General features: G+C 34.5%; 1 protein-coding gene across 1 annotated transcript in view; it reads right to left on the bottom strand.

The window, feature by feature from the left end:
- The window catches only part of LOC135212477 (protein dachsous-like), a 290250-nt gene extending 271483 nt beyond the window's left edge, over nucleotides 1–18767 (bottom strand). Inside the window, 1 exon segment of the mRNA XM_064245929.1 lies at nucleotides 18623–18767. The gene's annotated coding sequence lies outside the window, so the exon portion shown is untranslated.
- Between the last annotated feature and the right edge of the window lie 4412 nt (nucleotides 18768–23179).

Here is a 23179-nt window from a genome sequence, read left to right as displayed (position 1 = left end):
CCGACGACAGGAGAAAAAAAAATCTTGTTTATACCTATATAGAAAAAGCTCTCTAGCACGCCAATACTGATGACAATATAATGACTTTGTCGCGTGATACATACGAATGCTGTGACTGACAATTAGACACCAGAGAGAATTGAACTTCAGTTCTAGAGTTCAGGCCCCCTACTTAAATTGTCCATTACAGCAATGGCATAAGTCACGTGAAAGTTAATGTAATGTCATTATGTGCAATAACACCCAGCCTTCTCTCGTTGAGCAACTTTCACACATCTCTTCCGTTCTGTACAAGTTCTATTCAAACCAACAACACTTTCATTGTTTGTTTCTTTGGCACTTTTCAACATGAACAGTGTATGGGCCTGCGAATCTTAGGCTTCTAGTCATCTGGCTGTCTCCAAATTATTCCAGAGTGTCAGAAGTGGTGTCGATCTGCTTTCCAGATTTTCTTAACGGTAAAGTTGAGTCAAGTGTATTTTTCCACGAATGATGGAGAAGCCGTATTAATTAAAGTATATAGAAGGTTTGGAGTCTTGGAGAGGAAATTATTAGCCAATATATTTTTTCCACGATTGAACAGAGAAACCGTATTAACTTTAGTAAATAAAGAACACCAGATTTGGAATCTCGAGAGCATATTGCACAGAAAGGTATCAGTAAACAGAACATTATTAAAGAAAAACATTTACGAATGATAAAAATATAACAGCAGCGCCAAGCACTGTTTACCCATAAAAAAAAAAAAAAAACACAAACACACGACAGAAAAAAACTGTTTTTCGTGGACCCTAGATGTGATAACACCAAAGATATAATACAGCAAAGATGTGCTACATTTTAAATTTTTAAATGGAATTTCAGTATAGGCATATAAAAATCCAAAAAATTAAAAAAACTGTCTAAAAGTTTATGGAAATCGAAATTGTTCCTGACCAGTCCAGTCATTCTTCATGTTGCTTCTGTAACGTTTTTCTCTAATCTTCTTTTCACTACTCTTACTCGTATCAAGATTCATTATGAAAGAGAGGTACTTCATATAGCTTTTTTACTGACATCCAATTCCAAGTACGTCAACGTCATGAACGAAATACCGGTATTAAAAATTATGAAGATGAGCGTGGTGATGTAATAATAATGACGACACCATAGAACAACTTACTATTCTCACAACCTTCAAATAATTACGTAGATTCAGGAATAAGAGGTCTAAACAAATTCTGTAGAAAAAATAAACTGACTTCATATCAAGATCATTTACAATTAGGGGCAATTTCGAAGCAGAGAAACTGAGCAGAATATGATTTCTAATAAACATCAACACTACGAAAAAGGTGCAGTAACTTCAAACCCAAGCTATTAAGAATGCTGATAATAAAGCTATGGTTTAACAACTTGACATAAAAATAAAATTGTAAAAAATATAAGCGAGATGAGGGAATTTTGGGGTAACTAACCCATGAACATTTTTCTCACGACAAAGTATCAGTGGCACTGAAAAGATTGAAATATGCAACATTAAGAAAATTTTCATTGCTGAATCAACGTACAGACGCACTGTAAAAGATCATACGGGCATCTATAAGATCATTCAGAGGGGAATTTTTATAGGTTATTCCGTATCACACGAATTCGTCACTCTTGGTGATGAAAGGGATTCAACAATCAACGAGGACGTGTTACAATTAAACGCGAATATTACCCTTATCAATTCCTTTACAATCAGTCGAGGGAATCGGCTACCTGCCATGGCCAGGTCTCGTCCCAGAGATCTGAAGAAGGAGGAGGAGGAGGAGGAGGAGGAGGAGGAGGAGGAGGAGGAGGAGGAGGAGGAGGAGGAGGAGAGGAGTGCGTTAGCAGGCAATAAATTTCTGAGAGTGCCCCTATCCACACACACAGGAAGCACGAGATTATGCAAGGAAATCCCACAATTATGCAACCGAGAGCTTTAATCATGCAACCAAGGATTGAATTACGTAATCTAAGGCTTTAATCAAGCAATGAATGCCTGAATTATGCAACCCAAAAGCTTTTATCAGGCAAATGACGTATACGTCAAGCTAAATGAAGTTTTTTTTTATCAGCTGACTTATGTTTAATTTATGCTAAATGCGAGCTTTATCATACTACGATAAAAAAAAAATGAAAATTAGTTATGTGAGCATGAAAAGGCGAATGTTCTTTAAAAAAAATTCTTAAGCACAAGCAAGAATAACTGAAGAGTGTGTACCTAAACGAGAAGAGTATACTCAAAACAAAAAACACAACAAAAAAACAAATAACAAATAAACAGATAAATAAAAGCTATGGGAATTTTAAACCTATAAGTAAAATAAGATTCCAAAATAACCTCATTATCTAGGACTCTGTAGTCGGTCATTACTCAAAGAATATACCACAGATTAATGAAAATTCAAAGCTGACCAGTCAGCCTCTTGATGACTACATAGCCTGAATAAATTCAAAACAGGTTACTATCCAGAACAGATCGAGAAGACCATTTGTGAAATGAGAGGAATTCATTCCATATACAATTGGCACTGGAATAAAAGTGTTGGTCAGCCTATACTCTGTTTTTTTCCATCTGTCCATCCGCCTGTGGTGTTTTTGTATGGTAACACTGCGTCCTGGGCTTTAGATAGTTACATTCAGCTTACATTTAACGATTATAATAATATCCTATTTCGAATATTAACGGTGTAATTCGCATACAGTAAATTATTAAAACACTTTTCAGTTGCAAATCTACACCCAGATATCCTTTTATTTACCTAAAACTTACTTATAGCGTAACTATTTAAAGCCCCGGACGCAGTGTTACCATACGCAAACACCACAGGCAGATGGACAGATGGAAAAAAACAGAGTATAGTGAATACACGCATACAAAATCTATACACAATGTCAGCTATTTTAGGTATAAAGAATGATAAGGATTCTTAGAAGTTTCAGAATACGTCAGCGATAGCACGCAAGACAGATTAATGCACACTATGAACTCGGGCTGTTATATTAGTGAAGGGTTGTGAATGGAATATCGGTGCTTCCTGGCTTATAAAAAGGACTGTAGATTCACAAGTTATTCCGAAGTCCAGGATTTCATCTGACACATTTCCAAAAGGTATTTTTCTCTATTTTGTGAAAGCTTGCTGAACAAGACCATGACCCTTCGGATCAATCTATAGGAACAATATATCGACTTCACTTTGTAGCTTTGCTGTTTGTTAACAGTATCACTAATGATAACAGAAAACAGGAGTAGGACCAAGAACAATTCCTTGAGAGAGAGAGAGAGAGAGAGAGAGAGAGAAGAGAAGAGAGAGAGGTCATTTGACCAATCCAATCAGCCTCTTCGGTCCTATCTTAAATCCCAATTTTCCCACCATCCCTATCTCCCCCACATCCCCCCCAACCCTCCAAACCAAACCTCCACAGCAGCAGAAGCAACGCCCCCCTCACAGAGTCCTCCTCACACACCCACCCACCCACCCCCTCTCGTATAACGAAATGGGCGGCACATCCCACTCCCATCCCTACCCCACGCCCCCTCCCCTCCGCAATACAACCACCAACGTAATACCTTGTTAATCCGAAGTCTGTAGGATACAAACACTATTGTGAGCTCCACTGACGTGATCAGATTACTCAGGTCCATACGTACTTATAATATGATCTCCCTTCCTTGTCTCCTTCTCCTCCTCCTCCTCCTCCTCCTAATGCGAAATAAGAGAGGAGGAGAAGTACTGGGGGCGGAGGGCAAAAAGGGGCTACCCTAACACCAAAAATTAAAAAAGGCCAAGGCTTGTGAGGAGGTAGGGAGGGACCCTGACACCAAAAATTAATTTTAAAAAATAAATAAAAAGTAAAAAAAAGTCTTGGGAAAGACAAACCGAAAGGGAAGGGGGGCATTTGTTTAGGAGGGGGGGGGGAGGGGATGTCATAAGCAAGACGGCTCTCATTCATGTAAACAAACATAGGAAATAGGAAAAGGCTTATATAAACTAATGCAAAGGAGTTTCATCTACATATAAGTTACACAAACAAAGCTTGATAAAATGTCTGATTGAGTACAATTCCGTTTTGCATGACGACTTGGCGGGTTATTGCTCGGTTATTATCAACATTACGACACATAGGGTTGCGATACCAGTGAAATGCATTAAATGTCTCCTTACCCTACACTCACGTCACCAGTGACGAAAGTAAACCCCATGAAAAAATATTTAAAAGAAAAAATAGATGTTCAAATAAACGAAAAAGTGAAAAAGATATGCAAACATCACCACAGAGCTATCATTAAATGACAGGATATATGAGCAAATGGTGGGTTACAGAAGCAAGAAATGGGACATGTAAGCAAAACAAAAATGAGAGAGAGAGAGAGAGAGAGAGAGAGAGAGAGAGAGAGAGAGAGAGAGAGAGAGAGAGAGATAAACCATTCCTCTCCCATCGGACTCAGCTACGATGCGCCCGTAAATCATTCGAGAGTCTACAAAACCCTTAACAATTTGATAAAGCTCTACAAACTCGTAATTACCGGCGATCCTTAACAGTCCGTTTATGCCATACCCAGTTTCCTGAACTGCCCTTAACAACTGCAGCTCCTATTAACTCCCACTGCTATATCCTTAGAGCAACCCTTCCTCTCCATTTTTTATAATCTCTCTCTCTTCTCTCAGCTGTTCGGGGGGACACTCTCGAGAAGGTAAGGAAATAATTTACGATTTCGTAAAGGAGAAGAATAAGGAGGAGGAGGATGTGTTCCGTGGCGTATCATAATCTACCTTTACAAATACGCTGTCCATGCAAAAACGCTAATGAGAAAATTAGTGTGCCGATGCATAACAACCAGCGGAAGCATCAATGAGAGAGAGAGAGAGAGAGAGAGAGAGAGAGAGAGAGAGAGAGAGAGAGAGAGAGAGAGAGAGAGAGAGAGAGAGAGAGAGAGAGAGATTATCACAAACTTTAGTGAAATTATATTAAGCATCTCGTGGCGAACGAGAATAAATGAGAGAGAGAGAGAGAGAGAGAGAGAGAGAGAGAGAGGTGACATAAAAATTCGATAATTCCATTTAAAAATTTTCACATTTTCAGATTATCTTACATTTTACCTTCTAGAAAACAGAGAGAGAGAGAGAGAGAGAGAGAGAGAGAGAGAGAGAGAGAGAGAGAGAGAGAGAGATTGTTATCCCTCACATAGCTGATAAGAAATAACATGACATAACAAGCGGTAACGAAATATTCGAGAATTCCATTTACAAATATCCTAAACTTGATCATATTACATTTTATCTTTATAACAGCAAATTCAATAATTATACTCCAACTAATAAAATAACAATAAAAAATTTCTGTTGCGTTTGCCCAATCAATTGGGTGACCATAATTAATGAGATGCATAACCTAGTAAACAATTATTTCCCCTGTTTGGCTTGTATATTTATTTGCATATCCCTACAAGAAAAGGTATAGAGAAAGCCTGCAGATGAAATGGGAAATTTCAATGAACATTTCAATTACTGAGCTTTGAGAAACTGATTCATATTGAAATATTTCATCAATTTAAGGTTATCATAAAAAAACATTTATAGTAAAGGAACCAAAGTATTATAATATGAAACAGGTTCTATAACACTAGTTGAATAATGTTTCCTGGGCATTTTCAAGGCCTTGTCCACGAAAACATTTAAATTATTTAAGGTTTTCGTAATATCACCAAAATCCTGTCAATCACTTCACATAAAACCTCTGAGATGTAGTAAAATATCAACCATCTTCACAGCATTGAAGAATAGACTCATAATTCAAGTTTATGACGATACTCTGAATAACACTGGTTATAAGGATTTCCTGCCTCTTCAAAAGCAAAATCTAAAGAGGTAACCCACGAATTTAATGTACCTCAAAATTCAGTAATATTAAGAATGAACCAAACACTTCATATAGACAGCGATAGCATAATGGACCTTCACACAAACTACATAGATAATAATTGTATAAAAAATTAAAAACTCCCACGTCAAGATTAAAAAATTCTGTAGGCAATATTTTCCCACTAAATAAAAAGTTAGTTTTTTAACGCATCGCTTATTCAAAAAGGTGATTACACTATCCCAAAGGTAAACGCAGGTCATATTTGATCATTTCCTTAGAAACTTTGGTAACATTCACAGAACGTCAGAGCGAACCATTTCAATCTTAAATTTTACATTAATCCTGTTCAGCTTCTCTACGAGATTCTAGCTACAAATTAGTCAGAAAAAAACTCGTCATGAACGAGCCACTATCTTCATTATTTCTTAATCATATGCACAGTGAATGTTTACAAGCTGTTAGCTACATTATTCTTGATAATACCCTGTGATATGAGCCAGCTATTTGCATATATGCCTAAATATATTTGAACAAATAAATTTGACAACTTATTGTACACTTAACCTACAGAGCTTAAAATAGACCTACGCGCTCATTAGGATTATGGGTCATTATAAAGCCTAACTTATACGGTAAATTGGAACACTTGCTGGTACAGGCCTATCGTTTCATCATCTTATGCTTTTACTAACACTACTCGCAGAAAACGATAAGGAAATTAACCATTTTATAATTAAAATAATTTCCACGTTGATGAAGAATCTGTAATTTAGACTGATTTTAGGACAAGTCGGTAAAATGTATCATTACCATTTTACTTAAAACTAAAAATAAAGCTTACTAAATAGCTAAGATTACGAAACACCTTTAACTTATGCAGCCTATGATCTCGACTAGGCCTACTGCATGGCCTATAAAGTCTACGATGTCAGTGCTGTAAGCTTTGCATGATGGACCTTTGGGAAAATAAAATGCCAAAAAATAACAAAATCTATTTAAGTTACCCAGGAACCTAACAGCTGATTATTTGAATATTAATGAAAACAACAGTGAAACAAAATCCACAGATATGTATATGTACACACATCTAAAGATAAATCTGTCCAGAAAGCTTTTGGGAAACTGATCGAGTCCCCTTTTCAATCGAACAGTTTCCATACATAACTGTGGATTTGTTTCCCCTTGCCGATTTTTTTTAATGAAAACAATCTTTGACCCCGTTTTCTGTATAAAAAATATAACGAATATATACTATCCAGAAAGAAATGCTCATAATTCTTGTTTTATTATGTTAAATAAAACTGTAAAGCACTGAGGACTAACAAAAACCAATATATGAATAAATACGAGTGGCGCTGCTTTGCATCCAAAAGATTTCATTTATTTTAATCTACATCATTCGTCCGCACAGCTTTGGAAAATCCTTCGGCACAATTAAGCTGCTAAAATACGTAATAATAATATTGGTCCACTTGGAGAGAAAAAAATCAAGTTATGGATAGTTATGTATATATCTCGAAAGCTTTCTGTAGAAATTTATCTTTAAATATGTGTACACATACATAACTGGATTTTTTTACAATTCACGAATCATGCTACTATGAACATTTTTAAATGGTTATTTCATTGCGTAATGATTCTTGACCCGAAAGCTTTATGTAGAAATTTATCTTTAAAGACATCTTTAAACATGTGCAGTACACATACATAACTGCGGATTTTTTCTCCAATTCACGAATCATGCTACTATGAACATTTGTAAATGGTTATCTTATTGTGTATGATTCTTGACCCGAAAGCTTTCTGTAAAAATTTATCTTTAAATAAGTGTACACATGCATAAACGTGGATTTTTTCTCCAATTCACGAATCATGCTACTATGAACATTTTTGAATAGTTATTGCATTGCGTAATGATTCTTGAAGATGACAGCTGCAGTCAAATAGTACTGGTATAAGTATGAAGGCTATCCACTCGATAACAGCTGTTTGTCAGTCTTTTAGAACTTCGTGGCAACGTTCACTCCAGTAAGAATAAGGATAGCTTATATTCCAAGAAAGTTGGGTTTATTTAACATAACCGCCCCCAATATTTAGTAAAAAAAAATAACTTCTCGTTTAAATTCTCTGAGATGATGATGATGATGATGATGATGATAATAATAATAATAATAATTTTCGTTTAAATTCTCTGGAATTATAATAATAATAATAATAATAAGAGGTACATGACCTTAGGAAACCTGATATACCAGTTACAATCTGATGAAAACAAGGCCAGACGAATAGATAAGACTCTATACAAATTAAATGCCATGGAATCAGTTATTTATTTTTCAATAATAATAATAATAATAATAATAATAATAATAATAATAATAATAATAATAATAATAATAATAATTTGCTGGAAGTAAACGCTCTTTTAAAATGTTTTGTTAAAAATTATTGCTGCATCAGCAATATAATTTTTAATAAAAAATGTTTAGCAGAGGGTTTACTTCCAACATACAATAATAATAATCTAATAATAATAATAATAATAATAATAATAATAATAATAATAATAATAATAATAATATAATAACAACCCATGAAAATACCAACAAAAACCCTGTGAAAAAGCGCTACACGATAAAAAAAAAAAAAAGAGTAGCCTATTCAAAAGCGGCAAATAAATCAATACAACGCAGGTACACGTGAGAAAAAAGTCACCACAACTGGAAAAATGGGAGAAGGAAGGCGAAGGCCGTTTCAAAAAGGGGGGTTTCTCTCTCTGGCCGTCCTTGCTTGTGGTTTTCCAGGACAGGATAATCGAGTCTACGGTCTTGGATAGAAAGACTGGCAAAAAAGGGCTCTCTCTCTCTCTCTCTCTCTCTCTCTCTCTACCAAACTTCACTTTGCTTGACTTGTATCACTTGACAAAAAGGGATTTCAAGTCAGTTTTGGTGACCCATGTTATAAATTAAATGCTTTACAAAGTTATATTTTCAATGATAATAATAATAATAATAATAATAATAATAATAATAATAATAATAATAATAATAATAATAATAACCAACGAAAATAAAAACAAAGACTACTACATTGGGAAAACAATATTTATTGTTGGAATGATTCGAAAATTACTTATAAACAGTAAAATTTAGTAAAACGAATAAAAACTAACAATAACAGTTCTAACTGGCATGCAGAATGAATATACATCACTATACTATATACACTACATGGCAGTAGTCTGAATGATTAATATCATCTTTGCGGTTAAAAAGCAGCAACATTTAGCATTGGCAGCAGTGTGACTGATTAATTTCATCTTCGGCGTTAAAAAACAGTAACATTTAACATTAAAAAAAACTAAAGCCCACGATTAAAAACACTATTCTTAAAAGATAAATATTCTCACACTTCGTAATACATGGTGGTGTGGTGTGTTTTGTTAAATATATATATATAATGAGAGAGAGAGAGAGAGAGAGAGAGAGAGAGAGAGAGAGAGAGAGAGACGAGAGTGACGAGAGCGAGAGAGAGAGAGAGAAATATCAATTAATGGAACAAGACGAGGCAGTCCCTACGGGATGCACACCATTATGTGGTAGTGATAGCATAATAGTGAACCCACACCGTGTATCTAATGGGCCAAGCTGATATTTCGCCTTGAGTAATTAGAGCCATTATGGCATTTTCATAAACGTCGGGAAAAGGTAGTAAAGATCCTGGAAGTGTTTGGATGTTTAGACTTGCTTATGAGAGAGAGAGAGAGAGAGAGAGAGAGAGAGAGAGAGAGAGAGAGACGAGAGAGAGAGAGAGAGAGAGAGAGATTTATTTATATCTGGGAGATTACTGTATTTTGACAATGATGTTTATTTGAAGCTGGACCAGGACATGGTTTTGACATTAACGCCATAAGCTTATGGGCAGCAGAAATATGAAATATGTATGTATATATATATACGTGCGTGTGTGTAATTATTATATATAATAATATTATATATATTATTAGTATATATATATATATATATTTATATATATATATATATATATATGTGTGTGTGTGTGTGTGTGTGTGTGTGTGTGTGTGTGTGTGTGTGTGTGTGTGTATTGTAATAACCATACTACCCTATCAACTTCAGTATGTATGAATACAGAATACCCTATCAACTTCCTATTAGTATTTGAATACATATTAAAAATGCATGCATAATATCATCATACATAAACCAATCATTCATTCAACCATTATCCTTTCTATTTCATAATAAAACAAAATGACGACGAAACAGAATGCAATAAACAGCAGCATTTCATGCAAATGAACCACATCAATTTACCTAAATTTCATGGAGTCCCCTTGAGTATTAGTGAACAAGTGATATTCAACAGCGAAGCATCATATTTCCGACGCGAAGAACTGCGCTTTTCTGACCAGATGGAAGCTACAGAGAGAGAGAGAGAGAGACGAGAGAGAGAGAGAGAGAGAAGAGAGAGAGAAGAGAGGAGAATGAGAGAGGAGAGAGAGAGCGTCAAAATATAGAAGCACAATGCAAAACCGCCAAGATAAAAGCCGATACCCGGTCCATATACAAAAGGCGGGAAAAGCCTCCTCAACCCCCCCCCCACCCCCACAACCAACCACCCACCCACCCATCCTTGAAAGCCCCTCCCCTCTTCCCAGCTCCTCCAATCCACCCACCCACCTCCCTTCAACACACAACTCAAGTGAATGAAGGTCAGATGTTTGATATGATCGCATCTACTTGGCGAATATGCGCCGGCATTAACATAGTACAGTCATTCATGTCAGCGAGTCAGAAGATCGGTTTCCGGTTCCTCGTTACTTTGTTAGTTTGTTAGTGAAATTTCTTTGCATTTGTTAGTGAAATTTCTTTGCATATTTGCGTCAGACGCGAAAAATGTTCAGGGATGCAAAGTTGCCCAGAAATGCTGAACAAATGTCAAGACAGAAACTGAGAATAAAATAATAAAAGTACCTGTTGTGGTTACGATTATAAGCAATAAAAATGGTATGTCTCAAAAAATGCCCAACAGTTTCGTCCTCCAATGGGCCTCTTCTTGGAGCGTTTATTAATGAGGTCCATTGGAGGACGAAACTGTGGGCATTTTCTGAGACATACAATTTTCATTTTCCTATGTGGAATACAACTGAATTACCAAATCTTCGCGCCTAAGTAGATTACCAGTACTATAAGCAATAAAAGTTAAATATATCTCAGTTTAACCAGATCACTGAGCTGATTTAAACAGCTTTCCTAGGGCTGGCACGGAGGATTAGATATTTTTACGTGGCTAGGAACCAATTGGTTACCTATTAACGGGACCTACAGCTTAGTATTGTGGGATCCGAACCACATTATGTCGAGAAATTAATTTTTAATCACCAGAAGTAAATTTTTCTGGCTCGACGTTGGCAGAGCGAGGAATCGAACTCGGGACTACTAGCGAATCAGTAGGCAAGCACGTAAATCACTCGTCCAACGAGGAACTTACGATAAGTAATATACATATTACCGAAATTCCAGCATAGATTTTATGTAATTTAAGTGCCGGAATTCCAGCATAGACTTCATGTAATTTAAGTAAAATAAATATGAAAAATATAACTTGATATATATTACCGAAATTCCAGCATAGATTTGATGTAATTTAAGTAAAATAAATATGAAAAATAGACCTTCATATATATTATCGAAATTCCAGCATAGATTTTATGTAATTTAAGTAAAATAAATATGAAAAATATAACTTAATATATATTACCGACATTCCAGCATAGATTATCTAACTTGGATTTTATGAGGAATTTAATTAAAATAAATATGGAAAATAACCCTAAAATTACCTTATCAATTCTTCAGGACCTTTCCTGACAACTTGGGTTCGTTCTGATTATTGACGTAAACTGATCTCTATAAAACAACTACCTCGGCAATCACGAAATTCCCTCTGAACTCTCACACCTGTAAATATTTCTCAGCTAGTCGTGATCAGCAGGTGTTCTGCAAATACCTTTCCCTCCCCTTTGCAATCCGATACGGCAACTATGGTTGTATATAAGGGTACCTAAAACGGCAGCTCTTAAAATCTCAGTGGCTTTTTTTATACAGAAGGAGAAATCCTGTATTTGATGCATTACACTTTTTTTTTTTTTGCAAAACGATGCCTACGGTATACATAAAACGAGAATTCTAAATACCATTATTTCTATTTTTCCGATTCAAGATGATTTTGCCAGCTGTTTACCTTCCGCAGTGAACTATTTATATCCATTCTTCGTGGCAAAGTAGAGGTAGTACATAAAATTCGGCTACGGGGGACCAACTTTCTAACGTTTGCAATCTGGCGCTGATCTCTAAATTCTGACACCTGTTCGTTATTTAGACCTACATACCTCTTTTTATAAAGATTTAGCATTTCATACTACTGTACATCTAAGACATATATATGAACATATCGATATTCCTGTTAAAAAAAAAATTCAATTGCACACGACCAAGAACATTCCTACTGAACGACGGTAGTCTCACCTCCGCATGATACAAATAATAAAAATAATTGAAAGTGCCCTATGATCTCTTGGAAATCATGATATTGTATCCTTTGAATTTACAAAGTTTTAATTATCTGTCCATTTTTTGAGTGGGGATGGGTGTGGGGGGATCCTTGCAATATGCTCTCTCTAACAAATTTTATTTGTCCATTTTTTTGAGGGGCAGGACCCTTGGAATATGCACTCACCTATCTAATTTTTTGCATCATTTTTTTTTGAGGGAGGGATCCTTGTAATATGCTCTCACCTAACTAATTTGATTTACCTTATTTTGGAGGGTGGGGATCGTTGCAATATGCTCTCCCCTAACTAATTTTATTGACCTTTTATTTATTTATTTATTTATTGAAGGTGGGGATCGTTGCAATATGCTCTGACCCAACTAATTTTGCCTAAATGCACGAGAAAACAAAAATGCTAAGGATGAGCATTTCTCTTTTTTTTTTTTTTCTACCTCGAAAGGGACCCAGCTAATCCCGTATATCTGGAAAGATCTTGTTCACTGCTCTACTCAACAAAGAAATAACTATCCGTCTTCCTTCTTCAGCAGCCAAGGTCTCACAAATAAATTTAACTTAGAGCCATTTTCGTCTGAATATGAAGTCGTTTCTCCCAAATCTTTTCAGAAACTGAACTCATTCCTTCAAGGCCTTTCAGAACTCGTAAGTCAAATTCCTTGATCAGTGTTTAAAAAAATTTCGTACCAACTCTAATTGTAACCTAAGTAAGTTGGGTTAATCTCCACTGAGACACCAGACTGCTATCACTAATACTTATTCACATTAAAGATATCTTGTCAATCATGTTACTTGATATTCGTAAAACACGACCTTCAATTCTAAGGCTAATGTATGACAATAAATTACTGCAATTCAAATGTAACGATAGAATACTGGTATTTATTATTTTATGCTAATTATGGTGTAATTATTATGGTAAATAATACCCACCATAAGAAAAAGATTCCTTCCTCCACAAGATTTTTTCACCTCTTTGGATTTGTCAATCTTCCAGATTCAATAAAAAGGCTATTTAATTTTCAATTCCGGTTTTAATTATGTTATATTTATCACGTTACTCAGTCTTGAAATGTATCGCTATAAAAATGTATTCTCATCACTATGCCAAACAAAGGCTTTGTTTAACACTATCTCAAAAGCATTCAGAACAAATAATTCATTTATTCAACTAAATATAGTTTTGTAAAGTATGGTAAAAAGGAATTTCATTTTTTTATCGTTATCCCTATATAAAAAAATACAGACTACATACAAACATGCATAAACAAACACACACGAATATATATATATATATATATATATATATATATATAATATTATATATATATATATGTGTGTGTGTGTGTGTGTGTGTATTGGTATATATACAGGGTGTCTATAAAGTCCCAGTACCATTAACAAGCATTTATTGCTTGTAATGGTACTGGGACTATGGACCATCCTGTATAAGTATTATTTAAAATTTTTTTTTTATTATTTTTTTTGTATATATATATATATATATATAATATTAGATATATATATATATTATATATTATATACAATATCATTATATATACGTATATACATATATAAATATAATATACATATATATACATATACATATATATACACATATCACTTTTAATACAAGCTTAGCGCAGCAGAGGACATGATTTTTTTACATCAATGCAGGATGGACGGTATTTATCAAAATGCGTGTACCGCTACAATACAGATACAAATGAACGTTTAACAGGTGGAGCCAAATCTGATTATAACAAACCGAGACAAAATGAACCTAGCACGAAACATTTTCTTTATTCTCAGTATGAAAAATATACCAATGCATATAAATAAAAATATGAAATATATATATCGCGTTCTTAACAGGTATAAAATGGATATAGGCGATCGCACCGTATACGGGATACGAGAATCCATAATAATGAACGCGAAAATACGGGAATTAAGATTTTTCATTACGTATTTTATACGGCGTTGAGGTCATTCCTATCTACCTTAAATTCGGACGTAGCAAATGTACTATATACAAAATCGGGCACCTTTACTTCTAGTCTTGCATTGCTAATTACTTGTTCATTCCCAATACGTTTAATAATTACAGTTAATCTCCGTGATATCATCAACTAAACCCCGCATTCACTAAAATACAAAGTACGGTACAAAGGAACTTCAGTTACGTCAATTAATTCAGGTTGATATGATTACACCAATTTACAACTTACGAACTCTTATTTCTTCAATTTACATATTTTTACAGGGATTTATGACGTTTGAATTGCTGCGGCCAGCATGTACACTAACATTATTTTCCTGAATACGAAAACTCGTGTTTTAGTTTTTAAATGTATGTTGCCTTATAATTTTCTAGGTGAACCAGAACGCAAAAAAAAAAAAAAAAAAAAAAAAAAAAAAAAAAAAAAAAAAGTAAAAATAAATAAAAAATTTAAAAATCACCTCGTAAATTAATAAATAAACCAAAAAATAAATAAACAAATAAATCACTAAATTAAATTAAATAAGAATAAAAAATTTCTTAAATTACCTCGTAAATATTACACTTACTTAATTTTCCTCCGTTCAGCAAATTCTGGCTGACGACAACGGTTCCAACCTATTCCTACAATATTTACAAAAACTTGGAAACGACCTCCTGCACGATTTCAGTGTGTATCAAGTTAAACTACCCGGAGAGAATAGAACAATACAGAATGTAGGCCCTTTTATGGTGTATGAATATAGACAGAGACACATGTGTGTTTAAAACGGAAAATTGTCATGAAATAGCCTCGATTTTACCTAAAAGATTCAGGCGTAAGTATATATAACTGAAAAAAGATGCTTTCACATACAGGAACCAGTTACCGTCTATAGGCAGTACTTAATACAGTATAAGAATAATCTCCTTATTAATCATCATTAAAAGTCAAAGCAATTTTACTTCTATAGCTGGCCTTTTTATACATTTAACATTAAGATCGTTTCTGTCATCCACTTCTGACATGCAATATTAACGAAAACACTGAAAGTACCACTGGTGAATGATCATAAAGCCTTTGCGAGGTATCGGTCCCCAAGGAAGATTAAAACGTCAATAAGAGGAAGTGTATAATTAAAAGAGGTTTCAATTCACGACTCATTACAACAGGTGACTGTAGTAACGCAAAAAAAAAAAAAAAAAAAAATGTGATCTTAATAGCGGACTTTTGTACTTAACACCTACCATATTAGAATTATTTTTCCTTCTGCTACCATTTTCTAAGCAATGTATTTTTTTTTATGCACCTCTTCAATTGAATTTTAGATTTGCAATACTGGCTAGTTCGGGTTACGAACTCTGTGGGAATTACTGGTGGATGTAAGATATCTAAATATTAGAAAATACTGAAGCGAAGCTGCAATATCGAATCTTTGTTATGTAACGGATTTGGTTACTTATCAAAAAGGCTAGACAACCCCCTCCCCCAAAGTGTCTGTTGCAGCCAAGATGCTACTATACTGAAAATCAATGAAAGACGCAACACATCTGGAGAGAGAGAGAGAGAGAGAGAGAGAGAGAGAGAGAGAGAGAGAGAGAGAGAGAGGAATCCTGAGTTCACAAATCCTGACGTTAAATTCTCGCCAACGCCGCACACTCGAATTCGACAGCATTACACGACCAGCTTCCAGAAGAACGCAAGAAATATATATCGCTTACACCAAACGCTAACCGAAGCAAGAGTCAACCTCCGTCTACACGAAGTCGCCGATGACAATCATAACCGAGGGAATGCGATGGAAAGCGTCGTAACTTGATGAATCAACGGTAATTCGGGAAACAGTCGATTCTTCCGAATCGGTGCTCCTTATGCTTATGTTTACTTGGCTCTTACATACCGACGAGACAAATGAAAAGCTGCGTAAATTCATTTCACAAATTAGTACACGATATATATGATGTATCTAGTAATGACTTTCACACAAAGAACAAGCTTATGTCTGTGGGTGTGTATATTACATGCTCAAAAATATATGGTATCTTCTTATGTATTAGACATAGTCTGCAATATAGTGAAGTGTTTGAAACGAATAAACATTTCATTTTTTAAATGTATACCTAATATATATATATTATATATATATATATATATATGATATTTATATATACATACATACATACCATATATATAATAATCTATATTATATTATAATATAAGATTTATATATCTATATATATATATATATATATGTACATATATATACATATATATGCGCGCTGTAGTGCATCGCTCCGTCAGTACAATTTTATCGACAAAAGCAAATGGAAAAAAGGACAAAAAATTTAAAAGGTAAAAATAAAACACTTCAGACATTCGAAAGGCCGAGTCGAACACCATATTCATTTTGTTTATATTCACTACGGGTAAATAACGCTACAACGATAAAGAAACATTCTGAAGTCAGATATTAAATCGAATTCACTAACTGACAAGTAGAAGTAAGATGCACACAGTAGTACACAGCAAAATCTAACGTTATCAGGGTATTTTATTAACGTTTTCAATTACAAATATCAATAACACGCTACCGGTATTTACTTGCGTAACAACTTCCTCGCCGATGTAATAGCAACCATAACTGCTTACGTGTTTCAACCATTATCGAAATTCCTCGCAAAAATGATTTGTAATATTCATTCCAGCTTTGGTGGCTACTAAAAAACATTACGTAAGTCACCCAATACTAGCGATTAATCCCGGCACAACAGGAAAAACAAAACCACAAACGAAGTGTTTTAATTACCACAACGCACGGCAGATGTCTTCAACTACGGATTATTTTCAGAAGCGGCAACTAACTGGTACCTTTACGACATGAAATATTCGGCTATGACTTATCAACAGTTTTCTAAGCAAGGAGTATTTACGATCACTCGCTCGTAACAGAGAGAAATCCATTATCACAAAATACAAGGAATAAATATCACTCTATAAAAAAAATAGAAAATACTCCTAAGTTACACAAAAGATCTAGGTTAAATTAACATTACTGACTTCAAGATTCCTTTTGGTATTATGATCGGGTTACAAAAACATGCCCATAACATATATTCAGGGTCGTACTGTGTAAATCATATACACCAAATTTTTCAGCCCTTTACATTTTAAAACTCGAGTCTCGCTGGAAATGGCTGCCTAACGTCTCATATAATCATTTCTCTACAGCTGCAGGCTACACGTCATTAAAACGGCAACTGGGCAGAGACCACGCTAGAGGACCACGAAGAAAAAAAAAAAAAAAAAATAAATCAGAAGACCGCTAAGGAAAAACAAAAGCCCACAAAGGAAAAACGAAATAAATCGGGATAGTCTAGAAGATGGAAAAAAAAAAAAAAAAAAAAAAAAAAAAAAAAACATGCCACGGCCCATCCCTTCGCAATTCCCTCCTCCTCCTCCTCTCCAGCGAGACATTCCTATAATCCTGCCGAATCCCTTCGTCCTGCCCTAACGCCCCTTCCTAACTGGGTATGGCCATATGCTCCTGGTGAAGTGGCCCACACGAATCCTCCTGCGCAGGTATCATTATCTCCGCGGCCCTCCGATACACCGCTTAATTGTGTATATACCTGGTCTCAGGGGCCACCCTCCATTTGGATGGGTCTTATGTTAGCGTTGAAATCTCCCGTTGGGAGTCTCGGCACCGGGTGTGCGCAAGCGCCAGATTCCTCAGCTCCCTCGACCAACGCCTCTTCAAACTGTCGTCCAGTCTCGTCAATTCGTCAGTGGCGTGTCTCCTTCAGAGCTGAAAAATTCGCTGAATTATTCCTAGTGCCAAATTATACAGGGCCGGTCCATGCCCCAAGGCTTCTTCAGCGACCAGGCCGAGCCAGGAGTCTCGTCGCGCTGTGCCCAAGAAGAGATGCCCGAAAGAGCCCAGCGTAGAATCGACTCTTCAAAATGACATTTTTTCGGATCGATTATTGCCCGGCGAGTGTGAGGGGAGAGGCGTTGGTGACCGTGGGTGGGGGCGTGCGACTGTCATGTCCTTTGAAATGACCTCGATCGGCATCTTTTGTCATATCGAGAATTCAGGTGCAGCAGCATCATGGCCAAAGCACTAATTATTCATCTCCACCTAAACTACACGTTTAAAACCGAAAAAGAGACATCCTCACCTTACACGGAACAGTTCATCCATTGCAGCATGAGATAATCCGTATATCCACACAGTAATCACAATTTGTAAAGAGTAAATCCACTTTTTGATTCCGTTTTACACTTAATCACTGCACACGACAAGCGAACATAACCTACACCCACGAGCTCAGACCTCTGACTGACGACCCAACACCTTGGAGTACTTCAGCGCCCGGATGTGAGCTGCGAAGGAGCCCGGGAAACCAGTTGCCGACTCCGGCGGTCTCTCGAACTTCTTAGGCATTCTGGGATTTGTACACTGACTTAGAGGTACTTCACGAACGCTAAACCCAAGGTAAAGGCATTCTGGTAATGAATCAAAGCTTAGCAAGACGAGGAATGGCCATTGTGAAGGAAGCATGGATGCCCCAACTCTACGCCACTTCGCAGCTCCCCTGCCGTATCACGTGACTTTTCCCTGGGTCCAAATTGTTGATACTTGATAATTAATGCCTTCCACCAGCCACTAGCCAATGAACTTGAGTGATACCAACTGAAGTGTATATGTAAGAGATAAGTACCTGAGAAGAATCTAACTACGAGAGAAGGCTGAAGAGGAATGAGAGAGAGAGACAGAGAGGGAGAGAGAGTGAGAGAGAGAGAGAGATAGCGGAGGAATTGAGGAAGGTGTTGGGTATTCGGGGTAGGGTAGAGAGGGGCGGGGGTCATCCACGGGTATGGGTAGCAATGACAAGAGGTGAAACAAAACTCATCCATCCTTTTGACGATTCATTGCTATTCAACCAAGGAAAATCAAGAAATATAGAATATTCTCTATAAAACATTCGAGTCTGAGCTAAGTGACAGATTTGTTGATTAAAGGTTCTTAACGATTTGATCACTGGATGCCGGGAATTCTTCAAATTTCAATGCGAATCATAGCAAAACACTTACATAGCTATTCTGCAAGATTTTTTAACAGAGGAAGAGTCCGCTTATTACTTCTAAAGTAAATGCTTGCGGTAAAAGTAACCAAACATATTAAAAGACAAAAATACACAAGAGAGAATAAAAGAAGGCTGAACAGCGTTGAAATAACACCAGCGCTGTCAGGTTTGGCCATAAAAATTAATGAGAAATAAAAGTTATCTTATGTCTAACCTTTCACGCTCCAAACTTCGAAGAAGACGAGGGAATAATAATACAGAACGTCCGATACTTGGTCGATGTAATGATGTATTTGCTTACAGAAATATATAACACCAACAGAATGTAACACAAACGAACGCATTACACATTAATATATGAGTACACACATACACATTATATATATACATATATATATATATATATATATATATATATATATATATATATATATATATATATATATAACCACTTCCCTTTGTATGGATGGCTCCCGAAATAAAGACACCACATTCCTCATCAGACTATATACTGTATCTTGGATAGTCAACGTGCAAACCATACAATACTTGGTTAACTTTGTATGCTTTGTACATATATACATACAAAAGTACACAAACGCATATATGTATATATATGTAAGTATATATATAGAAGTGGATGCATTTATTACGTTTTCCACAAATACATCTATCCCATTGCAGAGTTGGTGTATATGGATTTACACATACAACCTATCACACGCTCAATATACAGGTAGTTGTACAAGTTGAGAAAAAAATAGCGAAAAATCCATTAGCAATCCAGAGATGATTCTGATAACTATTTGAATCGCATTGAAATCACCACGAGATTTCCACACGGTATAAAAAAAAAAAAAATATTGTTTACCAAGGTATCACCAAAATGAAATCTTTTGAATGAATAAAAAGCACTGTTCTGCATATCGCTTTTCGACTCAGAAAATCAGAGAATTTAGGTATTACTTCTAGTATATAAAATTGAGTAGACAACTTAAGCCTAATCCATATCGGGTTCGGGTGTACTCAGAAACTCCCAGCTTAATTTTGGACCTAAATCTAAACCTCTTAGATATTTTCTAATGACACACACAAAACATGAAGAGTAAATATACGGTATAAGTATATATGTAAGGACGCATATATACTGTTTAACTCTAGTGAAAGTAGGCACCGTTACCTTGATAATAATAATAATAATAATAATAATAATAATAATTTATATATACTGTTATTATTATTATTATTATTATTATTATTATTATTATTATTATTACTATTATTATTATTATTATTATTATTATTATTATTATTATTATTATTATTATTATTATTATTTATGAACATACATTTTTTGGAACGAATCAGCGAAAAGAAGATATGTAATGCATAATAAAAAGCAAAAGAAAAACAAACAAATAAATAAATACATAAATAAATACACAGATGCAAAAATACACCAAAAGCTGAAAATTTTTAAAAAATCCATTTAATATGAAATAACAATAAAATCACATAAACGATAAGTAACAGAGAAAAGGTAATAATACATAAGATCACCGCCAAATAATAAATACAAAAACTTATTTACAAAGATAACTAAAAGATAAAGCATAAAATAATATATGTAGTATATATACAAACACACACACACACACACACACAACACAACACACACATATAGAAATATATATATATATATATATATATATATATATGATATATATATATATAGATATATAAATATAGATATATATGATCATATATATATATATATATAATATATATATATATAAATATTATGTATATATAAATATATATACACACACACACCACACACACACATATATATATATATATATATATATATCATATATATATATATATATATATATATGGAATATACATACATATGTATATAAATATATAGAATTCATGTTACTTTTTATCAGAGACGTGTGCAGCTGTCACAACCACATTATGAATTCGAGAAGTTATTGCAAACTCATATACTAAAATGCCCATATATAAGGAAAATATTTTCCAGAAACGAAGATGATGCATATTGGTTGGAATGTAATAGCATATTCACTTTTTATTATGGAAGTCGTTTTAAGATCATATAAAGCTGTCAGAATACATAAAAAAGAAATTATTATCATATATATATATATATATATATATATATATATACTATAGTATATATATATATATATATATATATATATATATATATATATATATATATATATATATTCAGATGTACCGAGGGAAAAAAAAAAATGGAAATCTAGGTATATATTCTTATAAATCCTTTCGTAGTTATTCATTATCTTCATGTATTCTCAGTGGCACGTGTAACCAATGCTTTCATTATCTATTCTACCTGTTATTGTTTCCAGTTAATATTTCATTTTACAAATGGATTCAACAATGCTTTATAGAAACATATATAGGTAAAATGTCAGAAAATATGATGCTCCCAAATTTTATTATTTCAAAAACCATAAAGACTGTCACGCTGTTTCCTAAATTTTTATCCAGCAACACGTACAAAGTTTCAACCCATTAAAGAGAACGTCTGTCCTCAGATTAATTTCTGTAATTTTTCGATCGAATTACACCACTGACAAAGAAGTCTTATCCATTATCTAAGATTATTGTATAATATATATAATTTTAAATGAAAACTTAGTACACGTCACAAAAATCAGGCATTTCTCCGGTAAGAGACCAATGGAAATTCTGCGTTCTCGTTCCTATGCAGGTAATTTTTTTTTTCTGTTTTTTTTCTGCCTTGCTACACTTATACAGCATTGATTTTTTCATTTTGAATGCACTTTCCTTTATTCTTATCATATCTAGACATTCAATACTAACATTCTTTTTCGTTTCTCTCCATAATCGGTCATCATGATGAAACAAAGATGTTTTCTGTACAAGTCCTGGTTTTTACTTTTTCACGGGATATGCCCGTAATTACCATTTCTCTCTCTCTCTCTCTCTCTCTCTCTCTCTCTCTCTCACACACACACACACACACACACACACACGCACACAAACAAAAGTGTACAATAAATCATCTCTCTTTCTCGCTTCCTTTGATTTCGTGGGCTTGTTCCTATGGATAGGTTTCACCATCTGAATAATAATAATAATAATAATAATAATAATAATAATAATAATAATAATAATAATAATAATAATAATAATAAAATTCTCTCTCTCTCACATGGTAATAGAATTATCCATTTTTAAAATGGAACCCGTAGGATGTCATCTCTGCCCAAAAAATCCTAGTATTCGACAAAGTTCCAATTTAAACATTTTTCAAAAACGCCAAGATAATGCCGACTGAAAACCTACTCAAAAGAAGAAAGGTTTTAGGAGTTGTCGCCACAAACGGGAACCATAAAATCTAAGGACACGGTGCTCCCGATTTCATAGACTCGCCGGTTCAGATTTTGTAAAATCATTAAACTGAAATTTTGAGATGGATGGTGACAATCTTACAAGTCCCTCCGAGATGTTACAAGGGCACACATACAAAATTCAAATAATTATGTAATATATATATTAATGCTCTTTCATCTGGTAAAACTAAAGGTAACTTCAATGTAGAGTAAGAAAAATCAAGTATCGACTCAC

Source organism: Macrobrachium nipponense, chromosome 41, assembly GCF_015104395.2.
Source record: "Macrobrachium nipponense isolate FS-2020 chromosome 41, ASM1510439v2, whole genome shotgun sequence".
Lineage (NCBI taxonomy): Eukaryota > Metazoa > Arthropoda > Malacostraca > Decapoda > Palaemonidae > Macrobrachium > Macrobrachium nipponense.
The sequence above is the reverse complement of the archived record's forward strand: the minus strand, read 5'-3'. Positions and strand labels throughout refer to the sequence as shown.